We start from the raw sequence: 19,987 nt of genomic DNA, 5'->3' as shown, positions 1-19,987 counted from the left end.
GTTCCAAATAGGATAAACCCAAGGCGAAACACCCCAAGACACATATTAATCAAATTAACAAAGATCAAACACAAAGAACAAATATTAAAAGCAGCAAGGGAAAAACAACAAATAACCCACAAGGGGATTCCCATAAGGATAACAGCTGATCTTTCAATAGAAACTCTTCAGACCAGGAGGGAATGGCAAGACATACTTAAAGTGATGAAAGACAATAACCTACAGCCCAGATTACTGTACCCAGCAAGGATCTCATTCAAATATGAAGGAGAAATCAAAAGCTTTACAGACAAGCAAAAGCTGAGAGAATTCAGCACCACCAAACCAGCTCTCCAACAAATTCTAAAGGATATTCTCTAGACAGGAAACACGAAAAGGGTGTATAAACCCGAAACCAAAACAATAAAGTAAATGGTAACGGGATCATACTTATCAATAATTACCTTAAACGTAAATGGGTTGAACGCCCCAACCAAAAGACAAAGAATGGCCGAATGGATACAAAAACAAGACCCCTCTATATGTTGCTTACAAGAGACCCACCTCAAAATAAGGGACACATACAGACTGAAAGTGAAGGGCTGGAAAAAGATATACCACGCAAATAGAGACCAAAAGAAAGCAGGAGTGGCAATATTCATATCCGATAAAATGGACTTTAAAACAAAAGCTGTGAAAAGACACAAAGAAGGACACTACATAATGATCAAAGGAACAATCCAAGAAGAAGATATAACAATTATAAATATATATGCACCCAATATAGGAGCACCACAATATGTAAGACAAATGCTAACAAGTATGAAAGGGGAAATCAACAATAACGCAATAATAGTGGGAGACTTTAATACCCCACTCACACCTATGGACAGATCAACTAAACAGAAAATTAACAAAGAAACGCAAACTTTAAACGATACATTAGATCAGTTAGACCTAATTGATATCTATAGGACATTTCACCCCAAAACAATGAATTTCACCTTTTTTTCAAGTGCTCATGAAACATTCTCCAGGATAGATCACATCCTGGGCCATAAATCTAAACTTGATAAATTCAAAAAAATCGAAATCATTCCAAGCATCTTTTCTGACCATAATGCATTAAGATTAGATCTCAATTACAGGAGAAAAACTATTAAAAATTCCAACATATGGAGGTTGAACAACACACTTCTGAATAACCAACAAATCACAGAAGAAATCAAAAAAGAAATCAAAATATGCATAGAAACGAATGAAAATGAAAACACAACAACCCAAAACCTGTGGGACACTATAAAAGCAGTGCTAAGAGGAAAGTTCATAGCAATACAGGCATACCTCAAGAAACAAGAAAAAAGTCAAATAAATAACCTAACTCTACAACTAAAGCAACTAGAAAAGGAAGAAGTGGAGAACCCCAGAGTTAGTAGAAGGAAAGAAATCTTAAAAATTAGGGCAGAAATAAATGCAAAAGAAACAAAAGAGACCATAGCAAAAATCAACAAAGCCAAAAGCTGGTTCTTTGAAAGGATAAATAAAATTGACAAACCATTAGCCAGACTCATCAAGAAGCAAAGAGAGAAAAATCAAATCAATAAAATTAGAAATGAAAATGGAGAGATCACAACAGACAACACAGAAATACAAAGGATCATAAGAGACTACTATCAGCAGTTGTATGCCAATAAAATGGACAACGTGGAAGAAATGGACAAATTCTTAGAAAAGTACAATTTTCCAAAACTGAACCAGGAAGAAATAGAAAATTTTAACAGACCCATCACAAGCAAGGAAATTGAAACTGTAATCAGAAATCTTCCAGCATACAAAAGCCCAGGTCCAGATGGCTTCACAGCTGAATTCTACCAAAAATTTCGAGAAGAGCTAACACCTATCCTCCTCAAACTCTTCCAGAAAATTGCAGAGGAAGGTAAACTTCCAAACTCATTCTATGAGGCCACCATCACCCTAATACCAAAACCTGAAAATGATGTCACAAAAAAAGAAAACTACAGGCCAATATCACTGATGAACATAGATGCAAAAATCCTCAACAAAACTCCAGCAATCAGAATCCAACATCACATTAAAAAGATCATACACCATGACCAAGTGGGCTTTATCCCAGGGATGCAAGGATTCTTCAATATCCGCAAATCAATCAATGTAATTCACCACATTAACAAATTGAAAAGTAAAAACCATATGATTATCTCAATAGATACAGAGAAGGCCTTTGACAAAATTCAACATCCATTTATGATAAAAACTCTCCAGAAAGCAGGAATAGAAGGAACATACCTCAACATAATAAAAGCTATCTATGACAAACCCACAGCAAACATTATCCTCAATGGTGAAAAATTGAAATCATTTCCCCTAAAGTCAGGAACAAGACAAGGATGTCCACTTTCACCGCTACTATTCAACATAGTTCTGGAAGTTTTGGCCACAGCAATCAGAGCAGAAAAAGAAATAAAAGGAATCCAAATTGAAAAAGAAGAAGTAAAACTCTCACTGTTTGCAGATGACATGATTCTCTACATGGAAACCCTAAAGACTCCACCAGAAAATTACTAGAGCTCATCAATGAATATAGTAAAGTTGCAGGATATAAAATCAACACACAGAAATCCCTTGCATTCCTATACACGAATAATGAGAAAGTAGAAAAAGAAATTAAGGAAACAATTCCATTCACCATTGCAATAAAAAGAATAAAATACTTAGGAATATATCTACCTAAAGAAACTAAAGACCTATATATAGAAAACTATAAAACACTGATGAAAGAAATCAAAGAGGACACTAATAGATGGAGAAATATACCATGTTCATGGATCAGAAGAATCAATATAGTGAAAATGAGTATACCACCCAAAGCAATTTACAAATTCAATGCAATCCCTATCAAGCTACCAGTCACATTTTTCACAGAACTAGAACAAATAATTTCAAGATTTGTATGGAAATACAAAAAACCTCGAATAGCCAAAGCAATCTTGAGAAAGAAGAATGGAACGGGAGGAATCAACTTGCCTGACTTCAGGCTCTACTACAAAGCCACAGTCATCAAGACAGTATGGTACTGGCACAAAGACAGATATATAGATCAATGGAACAAAATAGAAAGCCAAGAGATAAATCCACACACATAAGGACACCTTATCTTTGACAAAGGAGGCAAGAATATACAATGGAGTAAAGACAATCTCTTTAACAAGTAGTGCTGGGAAAACTGGTCAACCACTTGTAAAAGAATGAAACTAGATCACTTTCTAACACCGCACACAAAAATAAACTCAAAATGGATTAAAGATCTAAATGTAAGATCAGAAACTATAAAACTCCTAGAGGAGAACATAGGCAAAACACTCTCTGACATAAATCACAGCAGGATCCTCTCTGATCCACCTCCCAGAATTCTGGAAATAAAAGCAAAAATAAATAAATGGGATCTAATTACAATTAAAAGCTTCTGCACAACAAAGGAAAATATAAGCAAGGTGAAAAGACAGCCTTCTGAATGGGAGAAAATAATAGCAAATGAAGCAACTGACAAACAACTAATCTCAAAAATATACAAGCAACTCCTGCAGCTCAATTCCAGAAAAATAAACGACCCAATCAAAAAATGGGCCAAAGAACTAAATAGACATTTCTCCAAAGAAGACATACGGATGGCTAACGAACACATGAAAAGATGCTCAACATCACTCATTATCAGAGAAATGCAAATCAAAACCACAATGAGGTACCACTTCACACCAGTCAGAATGGCTGCGATCCAAAAATCTGCAAGCAATAAATGCTGGAGAGGGTGTGGAGAAAAGGGAACCCTCCTACACTGTTGGTGGGAATGCAAACTAGTACAGCCACTATGGAGAACAGTGTGGAGATTCCTTAAAAAATTGCAAATAGAACTACCGTATGACCCAGCAATCCCACTGCTGGGCGTACACACCGAGGAAACCAGAATTGAAAGAGACACATGTACCCCAATGTTCATTGCAGCACTGTTTATAATAGCCAGGACATGGAAACAACCTAGATGTCCATCAGCAGATGAATGGATAAGAAAGCTGTGGTACATATACACAATGGAGTATTACTCAGCCATTAAAAAGAATTCATTTGAATCAGTTCTGATGAGATGGATGAAACTGGAGCTGATTATACAGAGTGAAGTAAGCCAGAAAGAAAAACACCAATACAGTATACTAACACATATATATGGAATTTAGGAAGATGGCAATGACGACCCTGTATGCAAGACAGGAAAAAAGACACAGATGTGTATAACGGACTTTTGGACTCAGAGGGAGAGGGAGAGGGTGGGATGATTTGGGAGAATGACATTCTAACATGTATACTATCATGTAAGAATTGAATCGCCCGTCTATGTCTGACGCAGGATGCAGCATGCTTGGGGCTGGTGCATGGGGATGACCCAGAGAGATGTTATGGGGAGGGAGGTGTGAGGGGGGTTCATGTTTGGGAACGCATGTAAGAATTAAAGAATTTAAAATTAAAAAAATAAAAAGCTAAAAAAAAAAAAACACGAAGAGACGAATTAGAAACACTTCTGGAAATTCTGAAACTAGAGCAGTGGGCAAGGATGGAACAGAAAATAATGTTAGTTTAAACAAATATTCATCTGTTTTTTTTTTTTTTTTCCTCCAGAAAAAGAATAGTCATCAGGGTGGTTAAAAAAATAAAAATAAATATCAAGACATTGACTTTGTGGCATTTTGTATCACACTTCATTTTTCCAGAGAAAGAGAAATAGAGTTTTGCAAAAATGGCCATGAAGTCGTCACAGAGAATGAGAAAGAAAGGTATAATTGGGCAGTTTTCTGGGTTCCAACCCCCGACATAAATCATAGGCTTTATTTATTTTGTATCTTGCTATGTTAATAATGTTCTTTTTGAATAATCTGACTACTAAACATAGTTTGCAAACTTCTAGAAAAGATTATTTCTAAAGTCATTCTAATATCAGATAATTTTTTTCATGGGTGTGTTTACCACTAACCAAGCCTAAGAAGTAAGAAAGTATTCTCTGGATGCAAAATCATCTAGCATTTATTGACTGTATCCAGTCTTTGTGTATGTACTTTTAGTATATTTATATACTTACGTGTCATTTTGTGCCAAAGAATTATTTGCATCTGCTCTCAAAAGTTTTTTTCTATATTTCTAGTCAATAGTAAATGTTAGCTTTCTAAACACTAAGTAAAATGATTAAAAATTTCTGAAACACCTATTACTAGAATTTGGAGAATATAATTTTACTCTTTCTTAATCACTAGAAACTGGTCCTAAAATGAGTAGGTATAATTATTGTTTTCCTGAAATTAGTATTAGGATATTCACATACACTAGTTTTAAAGCTCTTTAACACAAACAATTGGAATTTTCAGTGACTACAACTTTAAAGATAACTATAAAGATATTTCTATTACATATAAATGCAAAGGGTGGATATACCAAATACCACTAGTGCCACCTGGGAAGATTATATCCTCAATATGTACACATATATATGTATAATAAACATCTGTTTTCTATGTAAAGAAAAGCAAACTGATGAAATAGTTTCTCTATATAATACCTCCACCTGGACAAATGGACTTCCTATCATTTCAAAACATTGATGGAAATATAAATTTATAGCCATTGCTTATCCTTGTCTTAACAATTTCCAAAAATTTTTCTGAAACTTCTTTCAACTAATTCACATGTAAACCCACTGTACCCTCACTTCACTAAGTATGAATTGTAGACTATAGAAGTTAGAATTACCTCATTCTCAAAGAGTATCTATATTTACCGAATACCATAAAACACAGCTGTTAGGATTATTTGTCCCTCAGACCCATGAAGGTAGCTGATTTCAGTTAGGTAGATTTTTTTCATACTGTTATTAGTAATATAACTCCACAGTCTAAATGAGTTGTGTGATTGATGCACGTGTTCTTTTCATGGTGCATGGAGACCCAATGGCACAGTATATATGAGAAGACATCAAAGACCACCACAGTGTGTTATATCAGTACTAGGGATAGAAGGTAATGGCAACCCACTCCAGTACTCTTGCCTGGAAAATCCCATGGACGGAGGAACCCAGTGGGCTGCAGTCTATGGGGTCGAAAAGAGTCGGACACGACTGAGCGACTTCACTTTCACTTTTCACTTTCACTTTTCACTTTCATGCGTTGGAGAAGGAAATGGCAACTCACTCCAGTGTTCTTGCCTGGAGAATCCCAGGGGTGGGGGAGCCTGGTAGGCTACCGTCTGTGGGGTTGCACAGAGTTGGATACGACTGAAGCAGCAGCAGCAGGGATAGAAAAATTTAAACAGCAGAAGAATAAAAATATCTTCCAGCCAAATACTTATAGGCTATAAAATTAAGTTAAAAGATCCCTCAGTTTGGAGTAAGAAGATCTATATTTTAGGTCTAGCATTGTGTGACTTTGGGCAAAATTCTTAACTTGAATATCAATCTCCTTATTTTAAAATTAAAAGTGAAAGTGGAAGTCTTTCAGTTGTGTCCAACTCTTTGCGACCCCATGGACTATACAGCCCATGGAATTCTTCAGGCCAGAACACTGGAGAGGTAGCCTTTCCTTTCTCCAAGGTATCATCCCAACCCAGGACTCCCGCACTGTGGGTGATTCTTTACCAGCTGAGCCAGAAGGGAAGCCCAAGAATATTGAAGTGGGTAACCTATCCCTTCTTCAGTGGATCTTCCCGACCCAGGAATCAAACCGCAGTGTCCTGCATGGCAGGCAGATTCTTTACCAACTGAACTATCTTGGAAGCCTTTGAAAGAGACAGGGAAATAACTGTAATAAACTGTTGAGATGCATGGAAAGTATTTAAACAGAGACTTCTACAGAATATCCTACAGAAAGAAATTTGACTTAGGGTAGCAGTTGAGTACTGGTCCTTAATAGCATTTTCAACTCATGGACTCCAAGATTCTTAGTTAGAAGAGCTTGAAATTCCCCTTATAATATTCTAGAGCTTATAGATAGAATTCAGGTTATGATCCTCAGAGCTGACACTTTCCCACCCTACTTTCTGACTCCTTAGATACTCCCCAGGGATTTATGTAATTTAGATTTAAAAGTGACTCAATATTTGAGGTTAGTGTGTACATTTAAAAAAGGAGCAAATTCACAAAATTTTCAGGTGTAAAATATTTTGAGACTTTCAAATATATATCTTATGGAAGGCATTAGTTAACTGAGATAAATTATGTAGGCAGCCTCAGATAATAAAGAAGTTGAATTTTCATATTCTTAAGTACACATGAATATCCTGAATTTGACATTTTAAAATGGAGTTTAAGTAGAGTTTCAATTATAGCTTAAAACATACAACCATGAGTAGACAGCAGAAATACTAAGTATTTGTTTCATTTAATCCATGAGTCAACCAAACTTAAAAAAAAAATAAGAATGGAAAATCTACTAACAGCATAAATGATCCAGTATGATAGTCATGAAGAAAAACTCAGAGAACTATGCCCAATCATTCTTAGTACCTGGAATTAAAAACAGCTCCTGGTTCTCCTTCTTAACCCTGCCACTTACCAGAATTGCAGTGAGGTCCAGTGTCCATAACACTACCCTTTGCCAAGGTCTAGACCCCACAAAGCCCTTAGACTAACAGATCAATATTCTCACTGCTTAGCAAGTACTTATTAATATATCTCCTTTCAACTCAGAAACAGCTGTTCAGTATCTGGAATCCCAAGAAAGTAGACTCTAAGTCAAAGACTAGAACCTGAGGAAATAGCAGAAGAGACTGCCTCTGCCTTGAGACAGAAGTTCTCTGCATCAAAAGTAGCATCCACTATCCATCATGAATCTATTTGTCCAGCCAAAGTCACAATATTGAGAAGTTCTGGTTCATGCAATTCTTAGAATCACATAGGATGTTGATCATTAGAAGCATATACTCTGATTATTGGCCTCCTGAGGCTTGATCTACTGCCCTGAAGAGCTTGTCTTGGAGTTAATTAGAAGCCAAATTTATTGTGGAAAAATAATGTTGCCAATTTCTCAAAGGAACCCTTAGTTGAGAAACCTGGGGAGCAGGAGCCTTGAATGTAATGAGTTCACATCTGCATTTAATATTCAGTATATTTGTGAGAAATTATGAAAAAGAACTGTGGTGTTGGAGAAGACTCTTGAGAGTCCCTTGGACTGCAAGAATATCCAACCAGTCCATTCTAAAGATCAGCCCTGGGTTTTCTTTGGAAGGAATGATGCTAAAGCTGAAACTCCAGTACTTTGGCCACCTCATGTGAAGAGTTGACTCATTGGAAGAGACTCTGATGCTGGGTGGGATTGGGGGCAGGAGGAGAAGGGGACGACCGAGAATGAGATGGCTGGAAGGCATCACCGATTTGATGGACGTGAGTTTGAGTGAACTCCAGGAGTTGGTGATGGACAGGGAGGCCTGGTGTGTTGCAATTCATGGGGTCAGAAAGAGTCAGACACGACTGAGCAACTGAACTGAACTGAACTGAACTGTACTGATGAAAAAGAAATCACTGCAACTTAGTCTGTAATGCAGCAAACAATGGACATCTTTTCACTGAATTTTAAATCAGTATACTGATGTATTTCTCCAGGGACTTTGATCATTAGTGTGTATATGAATCAAAGAAGGCCTTACTTACAAATTCATTTTATCAGGTTCATGCCCATAGAAATTCTAATCAGGAGCATTGGGGTATCATTCAAAAGCTTGAGTTTTAGCAAATACCCTAAATCTAGTTACGAACATCATTAAATTATTATCTTTTCTTATCTATTGTTTATATCGGAATAAATAAAGGTGTCAGTTTTATCATTTCAGTTCAGTCCCTGAATCACATCCCACTCTTTGTGACCCCATGAATTGCAGCACGCCAAGACTTCCTGTCCATCACCAACCCTCGGAGTTCACTCAAACTCACGTCCATCAAGTCGGTGATGCCATCTAGCCATCTCATCCTCTGTGGTCCCCTTCTCCTCTTGCCTCCAATCCCTCCCAGCATCAGAGTCTCTTCCAATGAGTCAACTCTTTGCATGAGGTGGCCAAAGTACTGGAGTTTCAGCTTTAGCATCATTCCTTCTAAAGTACACCCAGGACTGATCTCCTTTAGGACTGATTGGTTGGATCTTCTTGCAGTCCAAGGGACTCTCAAGAGTCTTCTCCAACACCACAGTTCAAAAGCATCAATTCTTCAGTGCTCAGCTTTCTTCACAGCCCAACTCGCACATCCATACATGACCACTGGAAAAACCTTGACTAGATGGACCTTTGTTGGCAAAGCAATGCTTTTAAATATGCTATCTAGGTTGTTCATAACTTTTCTTCCAAGGAGTAAGCATCTTTTAATTTCATTGCTGCAGTCACCATCTGCAGTGATTTTGGAGCCCCCCCAAATAAAGTCTGACACTGTTTCCACTGTTTCCCCATCTATTTCCCATGAAGTGATGGGACCAGATGCCATGATCTTCGTTTTCTGAATGTTGAGCTTTAAGCCAACTTTTTCACTCTCCTCCTTCAATTTCATTAATAAGCATTTGAGTTCCTCTTCACTTTCTGCCATAAGGTTAATGTCATCTGCATATCTGAGGTTATTGATATTTCTCTTGGCAGTCTTGATTCCAGCTTGTGTTTCTTCCAGCCCAGTGTTTCTCATGATGTACTCTGCATATACCTTAAATAAGCAGGGTGACAATATACAGACTTGACATACTCCTTTTCCTATTTGGAACCAGGCTGTTGTTCCATTTCCAGTTCTAACTGTTGCTTCCTGACCTGCATATAGGTTTTTCAAGAGGCAGGTCAGGTGGTCTGGTATTCCCATCTCTTGAAGAATTTTCCATAGTTTATTCTGATCCACAAAGTCAAAGGGTTAAGCATAGTCAATAAAGCAGAAATAAATGGGTTTTTTTTTTCTGAAACTCTCTTGCTTTTTTGATGATCCAGCAGATATTGGCAATTTGATCTCTGGTTCCTCTGCTTTTCTAAATCCAGCTTGAACATCTGGAAGTTCACAGTTCATGTATTGCTGAAGCCTGGGTTGGAGAATTTTGAGCATTACTTTACTAGTGTGTGAAATGAGTGCAATCGTGTGGTAGTTTGAGCATTCTTTGGCATTGCCTTTCTTTGGGATTGGAATGAAAACTAACCTTTTCCAGTCCTGGGGCCACCGCTGAGTTTTCCAAATTTGCTGGCATATTGAGCGCAGCACTTTCACAGCATCATCTTTCAGGATTTGAAATAGCTCAACTGGAATTCCATCACCTCCACTAGCTTTGTTCTTAGTGATGCTTTCTAAGGCCCACTTGACTTCACATTCCAGCATGTCTGGCTCTAGGTGAGTGATCATACCATCATGATTATCTTGGTCATGATGATCTTTTTTGTACAGTTCTTCCATGTATTCTTGTCACCTCTTCTTAATATCTTCTACTTCTGTCCATACCACTTCTGTCCTTTATCAAACCCATCTTTGCATGTAATATTTCCTTGGTATCTCTAATGTTCTTGAAGAGATCTGTAGTCTTTCCCATTCTGTTGTTTTCCTCTATTTACTTGCATTGATCACTGAGGAAGGCTTTCTTATCTCTTCTTGCTATTCTTTGGACCTCTGCATTCAGATGCTTATATCTTTCCTTTTCTCCTTTGTTTTTTACTTCTCTTCTTTTCAGCTGTTTGTAAGGCCTCCCCGGACAGCCATTTTGCTTTTTTGCATTTCTTTTCCATGGGGATGGTCTTGATCCCTGTCTCCTGTACAATGTCACAAATCTTCTTCCATAGATCTTCAAGCACTCTATCAGATCTAGTCCCTTGAATCTATTTCTGACTTCCACTGTATAATCTTAAGGAATTTGATTTAGGTCATACCTGAATGGTCTAGTGGTTTCCCCTACTTTCTTCAATTTAAGCCTGAATTTGGCAATAAGCAGCTCATGATCTGAGCCACAGTCAGCTCCTGGTCTTGTTTTTGTTGACTGTATAGAGCTTCTCCATCTTTGGCTGCAAAGAATATAATCAGTCTGATTTCAGTACTGACCACCTGGTGATGTCCACGTGTAGAATATTCTCTTGTGTTGTTGGAAGAGGGTGTTTGCTATGACCAGTGCATTCTCTTGGCAAAACTCTATTACTCTTTGCCCTGCTTCATTCCATATTCCAAGGCCAAATTTGCCTGTTACTCTAGGTGTTTCTTGACTTCCTACTTTTGCATTCCAGTCCCCTATAGTGAAAAGGACATCTTTTTTGGGTGTTAGTTCTAAAAGGTCTTGTAGGTCTTCATAGAACCGTTCAACGTCAGCTTCTTCAGCGTTATTGGTTAGGGCATAGACTTGGATTACTGTGATATTGAATGGTTTGCCTTGGAAACGAACAGAGATCATTCTGTCATTTTGGAGACTGCATATTAGTACTGCATTTCAGACTCTTTTGTTGACCATGATGGCTACTCCATTTCTTCTGAGGGATTCCTGCCTGCAATAGTAAATATAATGGTCGTCTGAGTTAAATTCACCCATTCCAGTCTATTTTAGTTCGCTGATTCCTAGAATGTCAATGTTCACTCTTGCCATCTCCTGTTTGACCGCTTGCAATTTGCCTTGATTCATGGACCTAACATTCCAGGTTCCCATGCAATATTGCTCTTTACAGCATCAGACTTTGCATCTATCACTAGTCTCATCCACAGCTGGGTATGGTTTTTGCTTTGGCTCCATCCCTTCATTCCTTCTGGAGTGACTTTCCACTGATCTCCAGTAGCGTATTGGGCACCTACTGACCTGGGGAGTTCCTCTTTCAGTATCCTATCATTTTGCCTTTTCATACTATTCATGGGGTTCTCAAGGCAAGAATACTGAAGTGGTTTGCCATTCCCTTCTCCAGTGGACCACATTCTGTCAGACCTCTCCACCATGACCCACCCATCTTGGGTGGCCCCTCAGGGCATGGCTTAGTTCATTGAGTTAGACAAGGCTGTGGTCCTAGTGGGATTAGACTGACTAATGCCCTCTTGCAACACCTACCGTCTTACTTGGGTTTCTCTTACTTTGGACATGAGGTATCTCTTCATGGCTGCTCCAGCAAAGTGCAGCCGCTGCTCTTTACCCTGGACGATGGGTATCTCCTCACTGCTGCCCCTCCTGACCTTCAACATGGAGTAGGTCCTCTAGGCCCTCTGCTCCCGCGCAGCCACCGCTCCTTGGACATGCGGTTGCTCCTCCCGGCCACCGCCTCTGACCTTGGACATGGTTTAGCTCCTTTTGGCTGCTGCCCCTTGGGCATGGCGTCCTCCCAGCTTCTGCCCCTGACCTCAGAAGTTGGGTAGCTCCTCTCAGCCGTGCTTGTGCGCTGTCGCAGTCCATAAAGTCCATGTGTGTATGTTGAGTCACTCAGTCCTATTGGACTCTTTGGGACCCCATGGACTATAACCCACCAGGGTCCTCTGTTCATGGGATTTCCCAGGTAAGAATACTGGAGTGGGTTGCCAGTCCTTTCTCCAGGAGAGCTTCCTGACCCAGGGATTGAACCCATATCTCTTACATCTCCTGCATTAGGTTCTTTACAGCTAGTGCCACCTAGGAAGCCCCATAAAGTCCATATATTCTATAAAATCAAAACCAAATGGAGAACAATTTTGAATATTCCTTGATCAAAACCAGTTTTTGTAAAGCTTAATTTAGCATATTTTTGCAAGACTAACTTGACCTGGGTCATTTCTTGTTTATGGCTTTTGAATTCATATTCAAAACATAAACTGTTTCCCAAGGTTGATATGACTACTGATTAATTTCCTATCATTTAAGAAAAATTTAATATTTTAACAGACTGCTTTGAATAATAAGCAAATACTGCCTTCTCAGTATTTATAGCTCTCACTATAAATGTATTTATAAGCTGCTTTATGACAATATTACCCTGAGCCTTTTTTTTTTTTCAGTTGGTTTGAATACTTCTGGTTAACTGTCTTTGTTTTGTATGCACAATAAACTTTTACTAATTACTGCTTCAGTGTTTCATTGGTTTTACTTCCATTATTTCTGGAAATAATATAAATCACTATAAATTGAGAAGGCAAACTAAAAGTCAACTTTCTAAAGTTTACATGAAAAGAATAGCATAATTTTTAAAAGGAAAAGTAATATAAGGACCTACTCTTCTCTGTAGTAAGATGCCTTAGCAATAAAAAGAGTATACTACTGGGACAGAAAGAGATGAATAGTATAAAGAGATGGAAAGGAGGGCTCAGAAATCAATCTAATGTATTTGGGAACCTTGTCATTGACAAAAGTCAACTAATAAGTCAGTGAAAAAGAAAACTATGGTTATTTATAAATGATACTGGGAAACTTGAGGAGGGCATGGCAACCCACTCCAGGATTCTTACCTGGAGAATCCCCATGAACAGATGAGGCTGGAGGGCTACAGTCCATAGGGTCACACAGATTTGGACATAACTGAAGCAATTTAGGTAGCACACACTAGGAACCTTACTACCTCTGTGTACCATATCACAGAAGGAGTGTCCTGATGGAACAATGTAATACCTTGCTGAAGATTCAATTATAGCACCACCAAGTATGTGACAATACCTGATGGAACCCCATATATTTAATTAAAGCAGAATGTATTCTTAACTAGCAAAGAAAGACTGTGCCCAGCCACCGATTATGATATATGTCTGAGCATCAATGTGAGAGGAAAGGACATAATTCCTTCCATTATTGGACTACAGGAGATCAAATCAGTCAATTCTAAAGGAAGTCAACCCTGAGAATTCATTGAAAGGACTGATGATGAATCTGAAGCTCCAGTATTTTGGCAACCTGATGGAAAGAGCAGACTCTTTGGAAAAGACCTTGATTCTGGGAAAGACAGAAGACAAAAAGAGAAGGGAGCAGCAAAAGAACAAGATGGTTAGACACAATACCGACTCAATGGACATGAATTTAGCAAACTTGAGCTTTGTAGTTTAGAGGTCTTATTTCCAAAAAGGAGTTTGTTGTTATTGTTGTTCAGTCACTGTCCTGTCCAATTCTTAGCAACTTCATGGACTGTAGCTTGTCAGACTCCTCTGTCCTTCATTTTATCTGGAGTTTGCTTACTCCTTGGAAGAAAAGTTATGACCAAACTAGACAGCATATTAAAAAGCAGAGACATTACTTTGCCAACAAAGGTCCATCTAGCCAAAGCTATGGTTTTTCCAGTAGTCATGTATGGATGTGAGAGTTGGACTATAAAGAAAGTTGGGTGCCAAAGAATTGATGCTTTAGAATTGTGGTGTTGGAGAAGACTCTTGAGAGTCCCTTGGACTGCAAGGAGATCTAACGAGTCCATCCTAAAGGAAATCAGTCCTGAATGTTCATTGGAAGGACTGATGTTGAAGCTGAAGTTCCAATACTTTGACTACCTGATGCAAAGAACTGAGTCATTTGAAAAGAACCTGATGCTGGGAAAGATTGAAGGCAAGAGGAGAATGGGACAACAGAGGATGAGATGGTTGGATGGCATCACCAACTCAATGGACATGAGTTTGAGTAAACTCTAGGAGTTGGTGATGGACAGGGAGGCCTGGCATGCTTCAGTCCATGGGGTAGCAAAGAGTCAGACATGACTGTGTGATTGAACTGAACTGAAAGCAGAAGTAGATGTTTTTCTGGAACTCTTGCTTTTTTGATGATCCAGCAGATGTTGGCAATTTGATCTTTGGTTCCTCTGCCTTTTCTAAATCCAGTTTGAACATCTGGAAGTTCACAGTTCATGTACTGTTGAAGCCTGGCTTGTAGAATTTTGAGCATTACTTTGCTAGTGTGAGTCACGAGTACAACTGTGCAGTAGTTTGAACATTCTTTGTTTCATATTTTATCCAGCTTAAAATGAGGTTCTCAGTCATGTACCTATGGTCATCTAATCATGACAAAGGAAGTAAGAATCTATAACATAGAAAAGCCAGTCTCTTCAATAAATAGTGTTGGAAATGGACAGCCACATGCAACAGAATGAAATTAAAGCACTCCCTAACACCACACATAAAAATAAACTCAAAATATGCATATATACAGGATCTAGAAAAATGTTACTGAAGAATTTATTTACAGGGCAACAATGGAGAAACAGACATAGAGAATAAACTTATGACATGGGGAGAGGGGAGAAGAGAGTGAGATGTATGTCTTTCCATACATGGAAAGAGTAACATGGAAACTCACATTATCATATGTAAAACAGATAGCCAACAGGAATTTGCTATATGGCTCAGGAAACTCAAACAGGGGCTCTGCTTGACATTGTGAGAAAATATTTGTAAACGAAGAGAAATATTTGTAAATGAAGCAACTGGCAAGGAATTAATCTCCAAAATATAACAACAGCCCATGCAGCTCAATGTTAAAAAATAAAAATAAAAATTCAAGCAAACCAGTCAAAAATGAGCAGACCTAAATAGACATTTCTCCAAATAAGACCTACAGATGGATTTTGGGAAGACCTTTGTTATGGTTGTGGGCTCTCCACCTCTGCTGGATCAGGAAGCTGGGGACGCACCCTCAGACACCAGGACTGGTCCCTAACTGTAGCCCCTCCACTCCCTGATTCCTGTGGCCTTTTAAATGATTGAATAACAATGAAAATGGATCCAAAGTGACTTCTCTACTGAAGCAGAAGATTGTTATTACCTTCCATTAACTCAATTTAGTCCCTGGGAATGGGCAGAATGAGTGACATACAGAAAACTGAATAGAAGAAAACCTCACTTTGGAGCTTTCTCCATGACTGTTCTGAAGCCCTGCCTTTCTACTTGTTTTAGTTTTGCTGTGAATTTATAAATAGTGAAGACCAAAGAAATAGAAGAAACATTTGAGAGCTTTATACAAAAAAATTTGCCTTGAAAGCTGCTATTCTTGGAGGGAAAAGCATATCAAGTTCCTGTTTTGTTTTGTTTAGGTTTTTTTTAACAAGCTTTCTTATGTCCTTAGATTTTGAAGGATAAGACAAATATAAACTCATACCTGCAGACTATTTTTACCAGCTGTGTAGGAATAATGAGATATAAATTAAGGGCTTTGTAATGTGGATGTTTTGCTACTAGAGTTGACTACTCTGAAGATCTTTTATAGCTCGTTAGTGTTTTATTTTTGATCTATCACTTCAATGACATTATTTGACCAAACAAAAGTCATTCTGTCTCTCTAAGCTATGACCTTGTTATGAACAGTATTTGCATTCACTGTGCAAATGTCCATGTATTATCTCTTTAAGCAACATCATGGTGCCATCACTCAAGGAAGTTGAATGAGGTGAACATTGATATAGCTCTTTCCTCTTTCCCCCATTTTTAAAATGTAACAAATACTTTTTATGTTCCCCTCCCCCTTCCCCTTTCCCCTTCCCCTTTTGGAAACGTGTTGGGGACTAGATAGTTTAAGATGAGCAATTGAGGGGATTGAGAGATTGATCCACACAGAGCCTGATTCTTTTTGCTTCATCGTAAGGCTTTCTGCTGATCAGCCTAATTAAGTACCCTTTTAACAAGAGAACCTTGTGGAAATCCAACTGGCAATTCAAGCAGTTCAGGAAGCAGGACCACAGAGGTTATACTCTGGGATCTTGGCCATGAGGTTGGATGCCTCACCTTGTTGAAAAGAGACACTGGACCTAAATGGTGCAGCATGACTTTGTTCCTGCTTGGCTAAATTTCTCAACACCGCAGTCAGCTAAGTCACCTACAGTGACTTTCGAAAAACACGGAGAGCACCTACCCTGAGGAGATGGTAGATTTGGAGTAAGCCGTCGTAGACATAATTCCTCTGATGGCTTTTTCAACAATGGACTTCTTCGAACAACAGGAGATTCATGGCACCAGCCCTCTCTGTTCTGCCATGATTCTGTGGACTCTGGTGTCTCTAAGGGAGCATATGCTGGAACCACGGGGAACCTATCTGGTTGGCATGGCTCTTCACGAGGTCATGATGGCATAAGCCAGCATAGTGGGGGTGGCACAGGAAACCATCGCCATTGGAATGGCAGCTTCCATTCCCAGAAAGGCTGTGCCTTTCAGGAAAAGCCACCTACAGATATTAGGGAAGAGAAGAAAGAAGATAAGTTGGAAAAGTTGCAGTTTGAAGAGGAACACTTTCCTTCTTTGAATCCAGAAGCTGGCAAACAGAATCAGCCATGCAGACCTATTGGGACCCCTTCTGGAGTGTGGGAAAACCCACCTAGTGCCAAGCAGCCCTCCAAAATGCTAGTCATCAAAAAAGTTTCCAAAGACGATCCTGCTGCTGCCTTCTCTGCTGCATTCACCTCACCAGGATCTCACCATGCAAATGGAAACAAATTGTCAACTATGGTTCCAAGCGTCTACAAGAACCTGGTTCCTAAGCCTGTACCATCTCCATCCAAGGCCAGTGCTTGGAAAGCTAACAGAATGGAACACAAATCAGGACCCCTTTCCTCTAGCCAAGAGTCTGCTTTTACCAGTCCAATCTCTGTTACCAAACCAGTAGTACTGGCTGGTGGTGTAGTTTTAAGCTCTCCCAAAGAGAGTCCGCCAGCACCACTCCTCCGATTGCGATCAGCTCCTCTCTTCTGACCAAGTTGACCCACCGAACTACTGACGGGAAGAGCGAGTTCCTGAAGACTCTGAAGGATGATCGGAATGGAGACGTCTCAGAGTGCAGAGAGAGTGAGAAGTTGGAAGATTCGGAGGGCAACAGCACACCTGAACCAAAGGAAAATGGGGAGGAAGGCTGCAACCAGAATGGTCTCGCGCTCCCTGTAAAGGAGGACCGGGAGGCCCTCTCGCACTCTTTGGAAGCAGAGCACAGGTTACTGAAAGCAATGGGATGACAGGAGTATCCTGAAAATGATGAGAATTGTCTTCCCCTCACAGAGGATGAGCTTAGAGAGTCCTACATGAAGACAGCAGCTGACAAGAAATGGCTTTGGAAAGAATGGCTTCTTGCAGAGTCGAAGTTCCAACCTATTCTCCCCTTGGAGAAGCAGTTGCAGAGTAGAGTTTAAGGACTCAGACACGGAGACAAGAAGCAGTGAGACATCTGATGACAATGCCTGGAAGTAGGTGTATAAATGCTTACAGTTAAATCTGACCCAGTAAACTCAGCTTGTGTGTTTAGGGGTTATACAGAAGAAATCGTTCTTTTCCTTTTCTTATTTTATTGTTGACTACTTCATGCTCAAGGGAAATAATCATATCCCAAAGAGAGCATGAGCGACTGGCTTGTTTAGCTTTTGTTGTTGTCCTTCCCTGTTATCTGTTTAATAGAGAGAACTTTGTGTGGTGGGAAAGATTTTTTAAATGCACATACACACAGTATATATGGGGCAATGCACAAGTGGGAGCTGGCAGTGCAGAGGGGAGGAGACACTGGTCTGCAGCAACAGCTTCTACTACTAGCCCTTGGGGCACTCACCCCTGTGCTCAAGCAATCATTGTCAATGACAAAGTGACTATTGAAGTTATAATTGTATTAAATTAATCGTTTCCTGTGGTCATGTATGGATGTGAGAGTTGGACTGTGAAGAAGGCTGAGCGCCGAAGAATTGATGCTTTTGAACTGTGGTGTTGGAGAAGACTCTTGAGAGCCCCTTGGACTGCAAGATCCAACCAGTCCATTCTTAAGGAGATCAGCCCTGGGATTTCTTTGGAGGGAATAATGCTGAAGGTGAAACTCCAGTACTTTGGCCACCTCATGCGAAGAGTTGACTCATTGGAAAAGACTCTGATGCTGGGAGGGATTGGGGGCAGGAGGAGAAGGGGACGACCGAGGATGAGATGGCTAGATGGCATCACTGACTCAATGGACGTGAGTCTGAGTGAACTCCAGGAGTTGGTGATGAACAGGGAGGCCTGGCGTGCTGCAATTCATGGGGTTGCAAAGAGTCAGACTGAGTGACTGAACTGAACTGAATGCTAATAATTTTGATATTTTATTTTATTTCTGGTTGCTCAGGTAACGTTAGCCCTTAACCAAGCATATGTGGTCCCCCCACCCGCAACTTTTTTTTTTTCTTTCTGGGTACAGCTGTAAAATATTTGGATATAGGAAATGTTGTGTTATTCTTGCAACCTTGATATTCAGGGTGGATTGTAAAATATAAATTTTGTGAGATTTCAAAGATTAAGATTATTTTGATAACATTATTTACAGATTTAAAAGATGTGATTATCACAAGTCTGTTGAGAGGGAAAACTACTGCATAAAATAACTAACTTGGAATAAATATTTTGCATCAGTTTGGATTGTCTTGTATAAGAAGTATATTTTCTTTAAAATTACGTGGGTGGATTTAGAGGTCTGAGGAAAATCTGAATTCAGACACACCTGTTTCTCCTTTTAGCAGATACATTTTTGATGCAGAAAAGCCTGTGCAATAAACTGCCAGTAATAAAACCAGAAAGAAAAAAAAAGAGAGACCTACAGATGATCAACAAACACATGAAAAGGTTTCCATCATTACTGATTATTAAAGGAATGCAAATCAAAGCTGCAAAGATTAGAGGAATGCAAATCAAAGCCTCCCACCAGTCAGAATGGCCATCATAAAAAAAATCTATAAAACAATAAATACTGGAGAGAGTGTGGAGAAAAGGCAACCCCCCACACTTTTGGTGGGAATGTAAATGTGTGTAGCCGCTATGGAGAACAGTATAGACGTTATTTAAGAAACTAAAAATGGAATTACCATATGACCCAGTAATTGCACCCCTGGGTATATACTTGGAGAAAACCATAATTTAAAAAGATACATGAACCCCAATGTTCACTGTAGCACTATTTCCAATAGTCAGGACATGAAAGCAACCTAAATGTTCATGAAAAAAGGAAGAGGTAAAGAAGACATGGTACATATATACAATGGAATACTGTTGTTTTTGTTTCAGTCCCTAAATTGTGTCCAACTCTGTAGACCACCAGGCTCTTCCGTCCATGGGATTTCC

The 19,987-nt window shown here is 39.2% G+C and overlaps 1 pseudogene; it reads left to right on the top strand.

Annotated features, from left to right (window-relative positions):
* The first annotated feature begins 16,551 nt into the window (after positions 1-16,551).
* LOC138429998 (vasculin-like protein 1 pseudogene) lies at positions 16,552-18,155 on the top strand (annotated as a pseudogene).
* Positions 18,156-19,987: the final 1,832 nt, after the last annotated feature.

Source organism: Ovis canadensis, chromosome 1 (genome assembly GCF_042477335.2).
Source record: "Ovis canadensis isolate MfBH-ARS-UI-01 breed Bighorn chromosome 1, ARS-UI_OviCan_v2, whole genome shotgun sequence".
In the NCBI taxonomy this organism is placed as follows: domain Eukaryota; kingdom Metazoa; phylum Chordata; class Mammalia; order Artiodactyla; family Bovidae; genus Ovis; species Ovis canadensis.
This window is presented reverse-complemented; position numbering and strand designations above follow the sequence as displayed.